Source organism: Podarcis tiliguerta (assembly GCF_965153285.1).
Source record: "Podarcis tiliguerta genome assembly, chromosome: 1".
NCBI classification, from domain to species: Eukaryota; Metazoa; Chordata; class Lepidosauria; order Squamata; family Lacertidae; genus Podarcis; species Podarcis tiliguerta.
Genome location: NC_139534.1, coordinates 16,565,442 through 16,581,259, shown reverse-complemented (window position 1 = coordinate 16,581,259; position 15,818 = coordinate 16,565,442). Strand labels below are relative to the sequence as shown.

General features: G+C 44.6%; 1 long non-coding RNA gene across 1 annotated transcript in view; it reads left to right on the top strand.

The window, feature by feature from the left end:
• The window catches only part of LOC310665447, a 434,943-nt gene that overhangs the window by 96,285 nt on the left and 322,840 nt on the right, over positions 1-15,818 (top strand). The window lies entirely within an intron of this gene.

Genomic DNA, 15,818 nt, shown 5'->3' with positions numbered 1-15,818 from the left:
GTCTGACAAGAGACCTGGAAATGGCGCCAGGAGTGCTCTTAGAGTTGGTGACCTTCCTGCCCCAAGATAAGAGTATAGGAACAGGAACAACCTTTTATGGTCAAGAGTACCGGAACAGGAATATCTGTTTATGGTCATGGATGTCAACTTACGTGTATAAGCTGACGTGGTTGGATTCCTGGGGAAGGGGGTGGGGAGAGGGTGCCTGGAGGATATATATAAAGTAAAGGTAAAGGTACCCCTGCCCGTACGGGCCAGTCTTGACAGACTCTAGGGTTGTGCGCCCATCTCACTCAAAGAGGCCAAGGGCCAGCGCTGTCCGAAGACACTTCCGGGTCACGTGGCCAGCGTGACATTGCTGCTCTGGCGAGCCAGAGCCACACACGGAAACGCCATTTACCTTCCCGCTAGTAAGCGGTCCCTATTTATCTACTTGCACCCAGGGGTGCTTTCGAACTGCTAGGTTGGCAGGCGCTGGGACTGAACAGCGGGAGCGCACCCCGCCGCGGGGATTCGAACCGCCGACCTTTCGATCGGCAAGCCCTAGGCGCTGAGGCTTTAACCCACAGCGCCACCCGAGTCCCGAGGATATATATACTCCATGAAATTTCTCATTTCTTTGGACTGACCATGGAAGTGCCTTCTGCTATCCGGAGAGCAGAATAAACTCTTTCTCTGAATCAACCTCGGTGTCATTTGACTTCCTTTCTCCATCCTGGGAGCAATGCAGACCCCACCACTTTAGACTGGTAAAGTCTACAAAGGCTACAGCAGTATCATCATGTGATTCAGCCAGAGAAAACAGTAACGCTGATGTTTGCCTGAATCTGTACTCAACAGAATCTATGCTCAGCTGTCAGGATTGCTCCCGACAGCTCCCAGCTGATTGCCAAGGAAAGTAGAAAGACGAGGAAAAGTTTCTCACAGTCCTTTCTTATTTCAAACTTTACAGAGAGAGGCTATATAGAACCCATCCTCTTGGATAATGGCGTTGTTCCGAGTGAATCTCCACCCCCCGTCTCTCCCACTTCCTCATTCGTCATCATCATCACCTCCTCTATGGGTGACGCTAAGTGCCCTCTGTCTTTGAGCTCTTTGCTCTCCTACTTCTAAGGCCTGCTGGGTTCTGGAATGGTCTGGGATGCTTTCCTCTTCTCCCATTATTTCCCAACTTCCCCTGATTTTACAATCGTTTTGACATTTCAAAACCTGATTTCCTTTCCCCTCTTTCTGCGGTTCTTTAAATTTATTTTTACAATCGTCTGCATATGCTAATTAACATAATTTGCTCATTTATTTATCTTCTTTGAATATACGTTCTTATGAAACTGCAGGTTATTATAATAATCCTGCCAATGTTTTTTATCTGTTTACAATTTATCTGTAAATATTCAACAAACCATTTACATTCTTTTTATAAAAAGTTTGCTATCTTGATTTCTCATTCTTCCGCTAAGTTTCGCAATTTCTGCATATTCCATAAGTTTTTGTATCCCTTTGCTGGGACTTCTTCTTCTTTCTAGAATGTGTATTCTTCCTTACTTTTTCTCTTCCTTTTAAATATTTGAAAATATTCAGCATCCCTTCCCTTCAGTCGCCTTGAGCCTAGCTTGCCCGAGTTGCTCCCACATTCCTTCAAATCTTACTCAAATCTTTCCTTCACCCTTGCTGAAAATCTGAGAGATTCCTTTAGAATTGTTCCAAAATAATTGGTATAGGCTGCCATGAGAGAAATGAATGGAGTCATTGCCATGAATGAATATACTGGACAAAGTTAATATCTACTTGTTGAATTTCTTGATAAATCAGACTCCCGGGTTATGTTAAAACACTGCAAAGTCTTTACAAGTCCAACTAAACATACTAAGGTCATTTTTATAAACCTTATTACAAGAGATAGTACACCCCGGGAAAAAAATACATTCCCTTTTAAAACCACCCTACTGTCATCTTATTTTATTCCGATCAATGATTTTACATATCTGAGTGCAGGAGTATTTAAGTCTTTGCCTTCCCAACCTTCTAATTCTGAGGCAGAAATCATTTATAACAGGTTCTGTCCTTTGTGTCTTTTCAGTGTTACTGAAGTCTCATCTTTCATTCTGGTCTAAGCTCCTAATGTAATATATTCAAAACTTTAGTTCTGCTTCACTTTCCATATTAGGGCGATGGGTAGTGGAGGTGCATGCAGCATTTAGAGGGAAGTCAAAAACTTTTTATTATTTAAAGTCAAAGACTTCTTATTATTTAAAGAGCAGGGTTTTATTCAAAAAAAGTAAAGAAATTGGATATTCTGATATGGCAATTTTTGTTATGGAACAGAGAAAATAGCTTGCATTCATGTTGATGCATGTTCTTCCTTCTTATAAAATTAGGCCAATTAAGACTTCCTACTTAGTTCCAACAGGACATGGGTGGTGCTGTGGGTTAACCACAGAGCCTAGGACTTGCTGATCAGAAGGTCGGCGGTTCGAATCCCCACGATGGGATGAGCTCCTGTTGCTCGGTCCCTGCTCCTGCCAACCTAGCAGTTCGAAAGCACGTCAAAATGCAAGTAGATAAATAGGTACCGCTCTGGCGGGAAGGTAAATGGCGTTTCCGTGCGCTGCTCTGGTTTGCCAGAAGCTGCTTAGTCATGCTGGCCACATGACTTGGAAGCTGTACGCCGGCTCCCTCGGCCAATAAAGCGAGATGAGCGTCGCAACCCCAGAGTCAGTCATGACTGGACCTAATGGTCAAGGGTCCCTTTATTTACTTCCAAGGTGTGTAATAATAATAATAATAATAATAATAATAATAATAATAATAAAATTTATTTATATCCCGCCCTCCCCAGCCGAAGCCGGGCTCAGGGCGGCTAACAACAATTAAATAATCAAACAATCAAATAATCCAATATTCTAAAAACAGTCCATTATAAAAATTAATTAAAATCAAATTAATGGCAGCCGTTAAGCAAAATTCTGTGCAGGTTGCCAGAGGAGGGAGTCAGGCTGGGCCCTGACCAAAGGCCTGGTGGAACAACTCTGTCTTGCAGGCTCTGCGGAAAGATGTCAGGTCCCGCAGTATTAAATGGGCTCGGATCTAAATGTTACAGGTCAGCTGGTCTGTGTGGTTAGCCTGAGGTTAGCTTGTGCTTGGAGGGCACCCCACTGTTTCATTTTGAGGCCCACTGGTTTTTATCCAGTGGCATAAGGGAGGGCTGATCCCTATCTTGGCAAACCCACATTTGCTGGAAATTGGGGCAACTCGAATGCTGAGGCCGCAGAGGACCAGTGGCTACCAATTTCCCCTGCCTATGGCCTTCCACATCCATTGTTTCCCTAGCAATGTCTAGAAACACCTTGATTCTTTCGAATCCAATGGCACAACAATAGAACAACAAAAAATCCTTAGCACAGGGTTTCTCAAACTTTCTACCCCAGAGCCCACCTGAGATGGCTAAAGATTACCGAGGCCCACCAGTTGCAAAATGGCAGTGGGGGCACAGAGCCAGTCACAAAGAGACAGAGTTTGGTCTAAGTGTGAATTTCAAAGAATTTCAAAGCATTTTATTCATTATCAGGCTTTGCAACAAAATTTTTGGAACCATGCAAGAAGAATAAACCTGTTAAAAGCAGTGACATCAAAAACACACTGACAATCAAAAGACGCAGCAAAAGGCCATAAGAACAACATACATAACTTTACAGCAGAAAAGATGAAAACACAGATTTAGAATTTTATTAAAATTACTATGTCCAGGGTCCTTTTAATAACACCATCAAGACATCCTCTAAGGTTTCCCCTTAGTTGAAGGCTCTATTTCTTGGGACATAGGTTGTTCATTGATCAAACAGTTCCAATTGCAAATAGAAAGACATTTGTAGAGGAATGATCTCAGTCCAAAATGAAGAGTTTAGGGCTCGGAGAGAGACATTTACAGGAGCTAGTGGTAGTAGTTTATTTTAAAAGATTGATATGTCTCTCAGTGAACAAAAGCCACCAAGTGGTTTACATAAAACAACAGAAGATATTAATCAAAAATACAGATAAATTCAAACAGGTTTGTAAACCTATTAGTGTAGACTCACCAGCAGGAAAAGTGGCTTTTGTTCTATAGCTCAGTTTTATGCTTGCTAGAAAGAGTGGTCTAATTACCAACTTGGATGCATGAAGCAAGAGGTCAATGGTAATCTAATGGAAACAATGTCTCATGTAGGAAAATGTAGTTGTACTTCTCTGAGGATGGTTCCTCACTGGGAATGTTTTTTTTGCAAGAGGGAGGTGTTAGTTTGGGTCTGCAAAAAAAGAAATATTGATTGACTCTGGAGTTATTGTAGGATATGCTTGCAAACAATTAACAAAAGACTCTCTTGTATAGATCCCACCTGTCAATTACTCCGGCTGCCCTTTTTACAGACAAGAGGGATTTTCTCCCCCTCTGTTTATTTTTTACAGACCCACTGACCTGTAAACCTGACATTTACTGTTACGCACTTGTGCACATTTCAGCTACTCTCGGAGTCATGCTTCGGACTGGAGGGGCAAAGGTCCAAACAAACGGCTTTGACACCTTCAGAAACAAACAAGTCGAGGAGAGTAAATGCTAAGATGATTACGGATGCCATTGCTTGTGCATTTAAATAATATATGGCGTTCAGGACGATTTGAGGTCGGCGAGGCAGATGATGAAACTCCAACCTTGAATCTTACATTTGAGAACTTCTGCATAGAATCGCTCACCCACTCTTCCATACAAAGTCCCGGCAAAATTTAGGATTTGCTTGAACAAGCATGTCTACCCCACCGTGGAGCTGCCTCCATATTTCTCCCAGGTTTTGTTGCTGTCTCCACTGTTCCTGTCACTGAACACCTGGAGGATTTGTGAGCTGTGCCAACTGGACATCATCCAAGCTCATTTGAGAATATTCCATCACAATTCTGCTGAAGACAGTTGCTTCAAACTGCTAAGGCAGGCAAGGAATACGAGCTGTGGTATCAGGCAGTCCCCCCCCCCCTTTTCCTCACCGCATTGTACTTTTCAAGAGAAATACATCTTACAAGAGAATGAAACGTAGAACAGGCCCTCAAGTACTCAAAGAACCGAGAAAACTATTTAAATAAAAATCTGAAACAGAATGGGTAGAGCTTATGGGAATGAACATCTCTATCTTCTGTTTGTGTAAATTTCACATGTCCTTCCATCCCATTTTCACATCAATTTACTTTTTTTAAAAATCCTCATGGAATCCTTATTAAAAATCATATTGAAAGGATATTTATGTGCTGGAATGTGTATTTTTATTTCAGTGTATAGATTTCTAAATGGATTTTATCCTAAAGTATACTCTTTTAAAAATGCATTTGGATCTTTTTTTTTTTTTTAGCCAAGACCTGTATAAGAAATTTCAGACCAGAGCAATATCTAAACCATACCGTATTTTTCGTCCCATAGGACGCTCTGTCCCATAGGACGCACCTACTTTTTTGGGGGGGAAATAAAGGAAAAAATTTTCCCCTTTATTTCCCCCCCCCAAACCAGGTCGGGGAACAGTGGGATGGCGGCGCTGTGCCTCCCCGCTGTCCCCCGAGCTTGTGGGGCTGGCTGATGTCTGCCCGGCGCGAGGGGCACTCTGCTTCAGGGCGCCCCACGTGCTGGGCGGCAGGCTGCAGACACCTGCGCGAAGCACGGGGCGTCCTCCGGAGGGGGTCCGGTGCTCTGCGCTGCAGACTGCCGCCCGCAAGCCTTGCGCACCCGGGGGAACTCACTCCGGGTGCGCAAGGCTTGTGGATAGCTTCCTGGAGCCTGGAGAGCGAGAGGTGTCGGTGCGCACCGACACCTCTCGCTCTCCAGGCTTCAGCGAAAGCCTGCATTCGCCCCATAGGACGCACACACATTTCCCCTTCATTTTTGGAGGGGAAAAATTGCGTCCTATAGAGCGAAAAATACGGTAATTACATTCCAATCCATGAATTAGTCCAGGAGGTAAAAATCAGATCTGCTCACGAAATTCTCCAACATCCCTGCTGCCTTAAACCAAGTTGCCAAACAACTGATCCATTGAGTCACTCTCCAGTGTACCAGTCTTGCTACCTGAAATCCTTTGACCTGGAGGTGGCATGGACAGCAAGTATCTGGAACTATATGGAAGCAAATGTTTCTCATAATGTAGTTGCTGTGATGAAAGGTAAATTCAGTGCTTCGACAATGGTCTTACAAGTGATCACATGGAAAGGTACCATGCTATAATCTGAGGCCCGTGATACAGTTATCAGTTTATGGAATATCAAGTATGATGCTAAAGCCTAAGAAATGAATGGATACAATCTATTTAACACAAACATGGGCAACCTTTCTCAGCCTCAGGACCACATTCTTTCAAGCTCAATATTCTGGGGTGCACATGGCAATGATGGGGGTGGGCAAGAGGCAAAAGCTGAGGCAGAGCAATGGCTGTGACTCTCATTTTGTACAGTAGGGTAAGGTAAAGGTAAAGGACCCCTGGATGGTTAAGTCCAGTCAAAGGTGACTATGGGCTTGTGGTGCTCAACTCGCTTTCAGGCCAAAGGACATGCCGTTCGTCCACAGACAGCTTTCCAGGTCATGTGGCCAGCATGACTAAACCGCTTCTCATGCAACAGAACATCGTGATGGAAACCAGAGTGCATGGAAACCCCGTTTATATTCCCACCACAGTGGTACCTATTTATCTACTTACATTGGTGTGCTTTCGAAATGCTAGGTTGGCAGGAGCTAGGACGGAGCAATGGGAGCTCACCCCTTCACGGGGATTCAAACTGCCGGCCTTCAGATTGGCAAGTCCAAGAGGCTGAGTGGTTTAGACCACAGCGCCACCCGCATATGGTTTGGTACTACATTCTAGCCGCATGAAGGCCAGAGGTTACTGCACCACCCTTAGTTACATTTCTTAATCCTCCATCCAGTAAGCAAGAGGCATTATCACATATCATTGACATGTTTCAGCCAGGCAAAAGTACTTAAGAGAGGTGTGCAGCAGGGCAAACAAGAGGTGTGGCCTAGCAAGGGGGTATGGCTGTGGGAGAATCCCAAAAGTAAAATAGAGAGGCCTCGGGAGTCTGCATTCATACCATGGGACTGAGGTTTCTCACCCTGTTTTAAAATCTACTTGAACAACTTGGGACATACTATCCATATCCTAATGTAGTGTAGAGTTAAGAGTAGTAGTCTCCTAATCTGGGGAACTGGGTTCGCTTCCCCGCTCCTCCACATGCAGCTGCTGGGTGACCTTGGGCTAGTCACACTTCTCTGAAGTCTCTCAGCCCCACTCACCTCACAGAGCATTTGTTGTGGGGGAGGAAGGGAAAGGAGAATGTTAGCCGCTTTGAGACTCCTCCGGGTAATGATAAAGCGGGATATCAAATCCACACTCTTCTTCTTCTCTTTTGTTGTTGAAACATTATGCATGCAACACATATCAATCTGATAAGCAGAAAAAAATCACTATGACTACTACACTGGGGAAAATTCAGGAGAGTGGGGAAATTGAAGCGAGTCCTGTGAAGAAGTCAACACCAGGTAGTTTCAGAGGTCAACAAGGCCTGTGTTAGCCAGATATATCAGTAGCTTATGCACAGTCGGTGACAGCAGTCACGAAATTAAAAGACGCCTGCTCCTTGGGAGAAAGGCGATGGCAAACCTAGACAACATCTTAAAAAGCAGAGACATCACCTTGCCAACAAAGGTCCGTATAGTAAAAGCCATGGTTTTCCCAGTAGTGATGGAAGTGAGAGCTGGACCATAAAGAAGGCTGATTGCCAAATAATTGATGCTTTTGAATTATGGTGCTGGAGGAGACTGTTGAGAGTCCCATGGACTGCAAGAAGATCAAACCTCTCCATTCTTAAGGAAATCAGCCCTGAGTGCTCACTGGAAGGACAGATCGTGAAGCTGAGGCTCCAATACTTTGGCCACCTCATGAGAAGAGAAGACTCCCTGGAAAAGACCCTGATGTTGGGAAAGATGGAGGGCACAAGGAGAAGGGGACAACAGAGGACTAAATGGTTGGACACTGTTCTCGAAGCTACAAACATAAGTCTGACCAAACTGCGGGAGGCAGTTGAAGACAGGAGTGCCTGGCGTGCTCTGGTCCATGGGGTCACGAAGAGTTGGACACGACTAAACGACTAAACAACAACAATGCACAGTCGGTAGGTACCAGAATCTACTGTTATTTCACCTCTAAAGTGCTAGTTGTTCTTGTTTAGTCGTTTAGTTGTGTCCGACTCTTTCTGACCCCATGGAGCAGAGCATGCCAGGCACTCCTGTCTTCCACTGCCTCCTAAAGTTTGGTCAAACTCGTGTTAGTAGCTTCGAGAACACTGTCCAGCCATCTTGTCCTCTGTCATCCCCTTCTCCTTGTGCCTTCAATCTTTCCCAACATCAGGGTCTTTTCCAGGGAGTCTTCTGATAGGAAGTGGGTTCCTTCTTTGAGTTTTTGAAAGACTGTAAGCCTCCAGCTTTTTCTGCATGGTCTGACATACTTCACACAAGAGTCCTCACCTCTGGGTCAGTTCCTATTGGGAGAGCCTGTATTACTATTAGAAAACAGAAAAGGTAACCAAAATAATCAAGGGACTGCTGCCCTTTAGATGTTGTTAGACTCTAGCTCCTCATCAACCCCAATCAGCATTACCAATGGTCATGAATGATGGAAGAAACGGAACACGGCAAATATTAAAGGTGTTGGTTATCAAAGGTTTTGGAAGCAGTTTTTAGATGCTTAGCTGGAACTCCACATATGCAGAGATTAGCTTGGCATTATTATACAAGCTTTAATAATGTACCGCACCCTTAAAAAAAACCACCTGCTTGCTTAATAACTCATTTACAGATACTTAAAATTAAACATTGTGTCTTTCTGAAGCTGCTCCCTGCTTGTATCCTAGTAACAAATCTGGTTAACAAACCTTTTTTTTTAAAAAAAAGAGCAATCTGAAAATAAGCCCATCTTATTTCTTTTATTATCCATGAGCTGTTCAGTCAGGAATTGTCTGCAATAATTAGCATGAGAATATCTCCTTGATGACATTCAAACGACATAAAAGAGGCCCGTGCTTCTTCGATCAAAGAGCATATTTATGAACTGAAACTCCAAAAGGCTGAAGTTCTGATAGTATTATTTTAATGATAATTTCTCCATATGATTTGAGAATTTGTTAAGCTTAACTTCTAGAAACTCTAATAGCAATGCTCTTCATTAGGCTTCTGCCACTTTCCAGACTGGCACATACACAAAAGGAAATCTGGTAAAAACAAACATATAGGGGGGAAATTGCTATTCAGATGTGAAAGTGGATAATGCTGAATGCTGTACAGAAATATGAATAAATTTATCTTTTGATCTCCTTCTAACAATTCCATGAATGGTGAATAGGAAAAATCCCATTCTGGAATCGGAAGCCATTATATCAATTGAATTTCTCATTTATTTAGTGGTTATGGTGGCCTCTTGCAAATAACAGTGGGAATATATAATGCATTATTTTCATTGCTTCCTTGGTCGTAAGGCCCTGCAGATTTATTGGGGCAATTAATGCGGTCCTTTTTATTCCTTTAGAATGAATCTGGATTTTGCTCCCCGGAAGTAAGGAATTGCAAACACAATGATGGGACACCTGCACACATTTGCATCCCTTTCACAGCCCTGCTGTGAGTGCTGAAGACCCTTTCCACCTGGCCTAGGGGGCAAGGACTACCAGACTCACCTTGCTCTGCTTCAGAGGCTCCTGGGAGGCTGGAGAGATTGCCCTGCTTTGAGTGGTGAAGAGCCCAGACTCACTGGAACAAACTCTGGGCTTGGGGCAACTGTCTAAAATGCTTTAAATGTTTTTAAATAGTTTTTAATCTGCAGCATTTTAAATTTTGTTTTGTTTTTGTTGTGTTGGGGGGTGGGATAAATGTTTAGTTGGGGTTGGGGATTACTTTAATTTTAGTATAACTGCAAAATGTGTGGCTTATTATTAGCTTCTACTGTTTTATTAGGGTGGCACTGTGGGTTAAACCACAGAGCCTAGGACTTACTGATCAGAAGGTCGGCAGTTCAAATCTGCATGACGGGGTGAGCTCCCGTTGCTCAGTCCCTGCTCCTGCCAACCTAGCAGTTCGAAAGCACGTCAAAGTGCAAGAAGGGAAGGTTTCCATGCGCTGCTCTGGTTCGCCAGAAGCGGCTTAGTCATGCTGGCCACATGACCCGGAAGCTGTATGCCAGCTCCCTCGGCCAATAAAGCGAGATAAGCACCACAACCCCAGAGTCGGTCACGACTGGACCTAATGGTCAGGGGTCCCTTTACCTTTACTGTTTTATTGGTTTATTGTACAGTCTGCATGACATATCCTATTCTGAAGGGGAGAGGGTCAGGGCTGCCTGTGAGTGGGCCCCAGCGAACAGAATAACTGGGACAGGTTCCGGGGGGGGGGGTGCACAGGAACACCTGATCTCAGTGATCACAGGTAGGAGGAGGAGTTAAGCTAGGACCAGACCATGTCATTCCCATGTCATTACTGTGTACTCTATCTGGTACACCGGCTGAGACCCTACCTCCCCACGGACTGTCTCACCAGAGTGGTGCATGCTCTAGATATCTCCTGCTTGGACTACTGCAATGCAATCTATGTGGGGCTACCTTTGAAGGTGACCCGGAAACTACAACTGATCCAGAATGCGGCAGCTAGACTGGTGACTGGGAGCAGCCGCCAAGACCATATAACACTGGTCCTGAAAGACCTGCATTGGCTCCGAGTACATTTCCAAGCACAATTCAAAGTGTTGGTGCTGACCTTTAAAGCCCTTAATGGCCTTGGCCCAGTATACCTAAAGGAGCATCTCCACACCCATCATTCAGCCCAGACTCTGAGGTCCAGCTTCGAGGGCCTTCTGACAGTTCCCTCCCTGTGAGAAGTGAGGTTATAGGGATCCAGGCAGAAGGTCTTCTCAGTAGTGGCGCCCACCCTGTGGGACACCCTCCCATCAGATGTCAAGGAAATAAACAACTATCTGACTTTTTGAAGACATCTGAAGGCAACCCTGTATTGGGAAATGTTTAATGTCTAATGTTTTACAATTTTTTGTGCACTATAAGCCACCCAGAGTGGCTGGGGAAACTCATCCAGATGAGTGAGGTATAATAATAATAATAATAATAATAATAATAATAATAATTTGCACTCTTCAGATTGTGCCCATAAACTCTCTAAATTTAAATTATCTAGGTTTGTTTTTAAGTTTCTCTTGTGAATTTTATTTCTAGCTGATTAGTTTTAAAGGTTTTTTTAAAAAATAATAAAAAACCAGATCCTTGAGGTGAGCCTGGAAATGGACTCGGAGGCAGTGTGGTAAGACTGGTGAGATGTGTTATTTAGGCTCATTTCCGGTTAGTGATCTAGCTGACATGTTCTGCACTTAATTGCAATTTTGAAACTGTCTCCAAGGGCAGCCCGACAGACAACACATTATGGAACCCAACCGGTATGCTAAGCAGAGCATGAATATCTTTAATTCTACCCATCCAAAGTAATGAGATCAAACCCAAATTCAGAATGAGTAGAGATTTGTGAGCGGGGGGGGGGGCAGTGCAGTTAGAATAAAATATGTTGTTGTTGTTTAGTCGTTTAGTCGTGTCCGACTCTTCGTGACGCCATGGACCAGAGCACGCCAGGCACTTCTGTCTTCCACTGCCTCCCGCAGTTTGGTCAAACTCATGTTAGTAGCTTCAAGAACACTGTCCAACCATTTCATCCTCTGTCGTCCCCTTCTCCTTGTGCCCTCCATCTTTCCCAACATCAGGGTCTTTTCCAGGGAGTCTTCTCTTCTCATGAGGTGGCCAAAGTATTGGAGCCTCAGCTTCACGATCTGTCCTTCCAGTGAGCACTCAGGGCTGACTTCCTTCAGAATGGATAGGTTTGATCTTCTTGCAGTCCATGGGACTCTCAAGAGTCTCCTCCAGCACCATAATTCAAAAGCATCAATTCTTCGGCGATCAGCCTTCTTTATGGTCCAGCTCTCACTTCCATACATCACTACTGGGAAAACCATAGCTTTTACTGTACGGACCTTTGTTACTACTAGCTGAATATCAGGAAGGTTTCCAGATGAGAAAATCGTTTGGTTGCAGATAGTTATTTATTGATAGCAACCAAAGTACAACATGGGACAAACAGTTTGCCAGCTGTAGGTGACAGCAGAGGTCAGGCGGGAAAGGAAAGAAAGGAATCATACAGAAGCAACGATGAGAACAGCAACCAATATTTACAGCAGGGAAAACAGCAAGAGCTAGCAGAATCTCAAGGAAATAATATCAGGATAGGAACTGTAACCAATGAGTGGAGGGTGAAAATCGAGCCAAGGGCAGCAGGCTCAAACAGAATGGCAATCTGCACGCAGAATTCTAAGTATGCCCCTATCCATTAAACACTGTTAGCAGCAGGACTTAATTGCAGAGTTCGGTCTTATGCCTAAGGAAATGGATATATCAGGGTGGGAGGGAAGAGTTAACAACAATGCCAAAGTGTCAATAGCAGGTGTTTGAACTGTTAGGGCAAATATTAAAAAAAGGAAGAAAAGGAATCAGGAAAACTTTGAAAACTCCCCCTCCCCCTTCTGTTGTCTTTCTGAAGTTGCCCCAACTCAGCATCAATCATTTGCTCCACAGGTGACCAGGTAGAGATCATTGCATGCAGCCATGTAAATACAGCCTGTTACTCTATGTGATGATCTGCAGACTGAAATAAGCGAATAAGAAATAAGCGAAAACTAGAATTCAAAAAGGAATAACCCTGCTCCATAACAGCAGAGCCAAGAAAAGAGAAGATCTTTCTCAACCGCCTTCTCCCCATATCACATTGGGTTGTATCTAAATATGTCATTCCCCAGAATAGACCTAATGGAATCAATGGGCTTAAGTTAGTCATTATCAACTTTACAGTGGTACCTCGGGTTACATACGCTTCAGGTTACAGACTCCGCTAACCCAGAAATAGTACCTCGGGTTAAGAACTTTGCTTCAAACAAACAAACAAGATGAATTTTAACAGGGAGAAATGTAAAGTATTGCACTTGGGGGAAAAAATGAGAGGCACAAATACAAGATGGGTGAAACCTGGCTTGAGAGCAGTACATGTGAAAGGGATCTAGGAGTCTTGGTTGACAACAAACTTGACATGAGCCAACAGTGTGACGCGGCAGCTCAAAAAGCCAATGCAATTCTGGGCTGCATCAATAGGAGTATAGCATCTAGATCAAGGGAAGTAATAGTGCCACTGTATTCTGCTCTGGTCAGACCTCACCTGGAGTACTGTGTCCAGTTCTGGGCACCACACTTCAAGAAGGACACTGACAAACTGGAACGTGTCCAGAGGAGGGCAACCAAAATGGTCAAAGGCCTAGAAACGATGCCTTATGAGGAACGGCTAAGGGAGCTGGGCATGTTTAGCCTGGAGAAGAGGAGGTTAAGGGGTGATATGATAGCCATGTTCAAATATATAAAAGGATGTCACATAGAGGAGGGAGAAAGGTTGTTTTCTGCTGCTCCAGAGAAGCGGACACGGAGCAATGGATCCAAACTACAAGAAAGAAGATTCCACCTAAACATTAGGAAGAACTTCTTGACAGTAAGAGCTGTTCGACAGTGGAATTTGCTGCCAAGGAGTGTGGTGGAGTCTCCTTCTTTGGAGGTCTTTAAGCAGAGGCTTGACAACCATATGTCAGGAGTGCTCTGATGGTGTTTCCTGCTTGGCAGGGGGTTGGACTCGATGGCCCTTGTGGTCTCTTCCAACTCTATGATTCTATGATTCTAGGATGAGAACAGAAATCGTGCTCCGGCAGCACGGCGGCAGCAGGAGGCCCCATCAGCTAAAGTGGTGCTTCAGGTTAAGAACAATTTCAGGTTAGGAACGGACCTCCGGAACAAATTAAGTACCTGAGGTACCACTGTATTGATTTTGGTGCATCTTCTCTGAGTATGACTTGGTTGCAAGCCACTGGGATGACAGGGCAATAAGGCTGCAGTCATATTCACACCCCCATAGGTCCAAGGTGGATCAATGAGAACCAAGGAGGTATACAATCTAGCTAGTGGAAGAAGAACAGCACCTGGCTCAAGGTCTTCTTCCTCCTTTTAACGTCGTGTTTACTCCAGATGCTCACTTTGTTCTCTCTTATGAAGGCTCACAGGGACGTGGGTGGCGCTGGTGGTTAAACCACAGAGCCTAGGGCTTGCTGATCAGAAGGTCGGTGGTTTGAATCCCCGTGACGGGGTGAGCTCCCATTGCTCGGTCCCTGCTCCTGCCAACCTAGCAGTTCGAAAGCACGTCAAAGTGCAAGTAGATAAATAGGCACTACTCTGGCAGGAAGGTAAACTACGTTTCCATGCACTGCTCTGGTTCGCCAGAAGCGGCTTAGTCATGCTGGCCACATGACCCGGAAGCTGTGCGCCGGCTCCCTCGGCCAATAAAACAAGATGAGTGCCGCAACCCTAGAAGCGTCCGCGACTGGACCTAACGGTCAGGGGTCCCTTTACCTTTTACCTTTATGTAGGCTCACAAACAGGGGCTGCCAACATGGTTTCATTAATGACTGTCATGGACACCACAAGCAAAAGAGCCCATGAGACTGGATCTATGCCCCCAATGGGTTTTTGGCCTTGTGTCTTTTAGACAGAAGTCCTTAAGTCCATACAGTAATGGAGGGAAGGGCTACATCTCAGTCACTGAGCACCTGCTTTGCATGCAGAAGGTCCCAGGTTAAGTCCTCAACATCTCCTTGTAGGACAGAGAGACCCCAGTTGGAAATCTTGGAGAGCCAGTTAGCCTAGGCCATGCTGAGCTAGATAGACTAAGGTTTGACTCAATATAGTGCAGCTTCCTATTTAGTTATACAAACATACATCACATGAAGAATGATGTCCGTTTTCTGAGGAAAGGTCATGATTATCTCCCACTTGGACTACTGCAATGCGCTCTATGGGCGGCTACCTTTGAAGGTGACCCGGAAACTACAGCTATCCAGAATGCGACAGCTTGACTGGTGACTGGGAGTGGTTGCCAAGACCATATAACACCGGTCCTGAAAGACATACATTTTCACCCAGTATGTTTCCAAGCACAATTCAAAGTGCTGGTGCTGACCTTTAAAGCTCTAAATGGCCTTGGCCCAGTATACCTAAAGGAGCATCTCCACTCCCATCATTCAACCTGGACACTGAGGTCCAGCTCCGAGGGCCTTCTGGTGGTTCCCTCACTGTTAGAAGTGAGGTTACAGGGAACCAGGCAGAGGGCCTTCTCAGTAGTGGCACCTGCCCTGTGGAATGCCCTCAAGGAAATAAACAAGTATCTGACTTTTAGAAGACACCTGAAGGCAGCCCTGTTTAGGAAAGTTTTTAAAGAGTGATGTTTTAGCGTGTTTTTAATATTCTTTGGGGAGCCGCCCAGAGTGGCTGGGGAAACCAGTGAACAATAAAGTATTATTATTATTAGCATTAATATCATGCCACATTTTCTATACAATAGCCATGCCCACAAGCCCGCTTACTCTCTATCCAGCCTGCTGCCTGTTATGCCACTTGTGGCACATATTTTGCAGCCTTGATAAAGTTTTGGTTTCTTACAGATAAGTTGAGGATGTGATACTCCGCATTGGCCTGTTTCTCTCTCCAACCCTTAATCATATGTTTCTTAAGTAATGGATGATGCCACTTAGCAGCCAGTGCTTCTGATCCATCATCTTCTGAAAACACTGCAGGTACACTGCTGGTACCATATGGTAACCTTTTCTGACTGGACAGCCCCTTTTGTGTGTTCA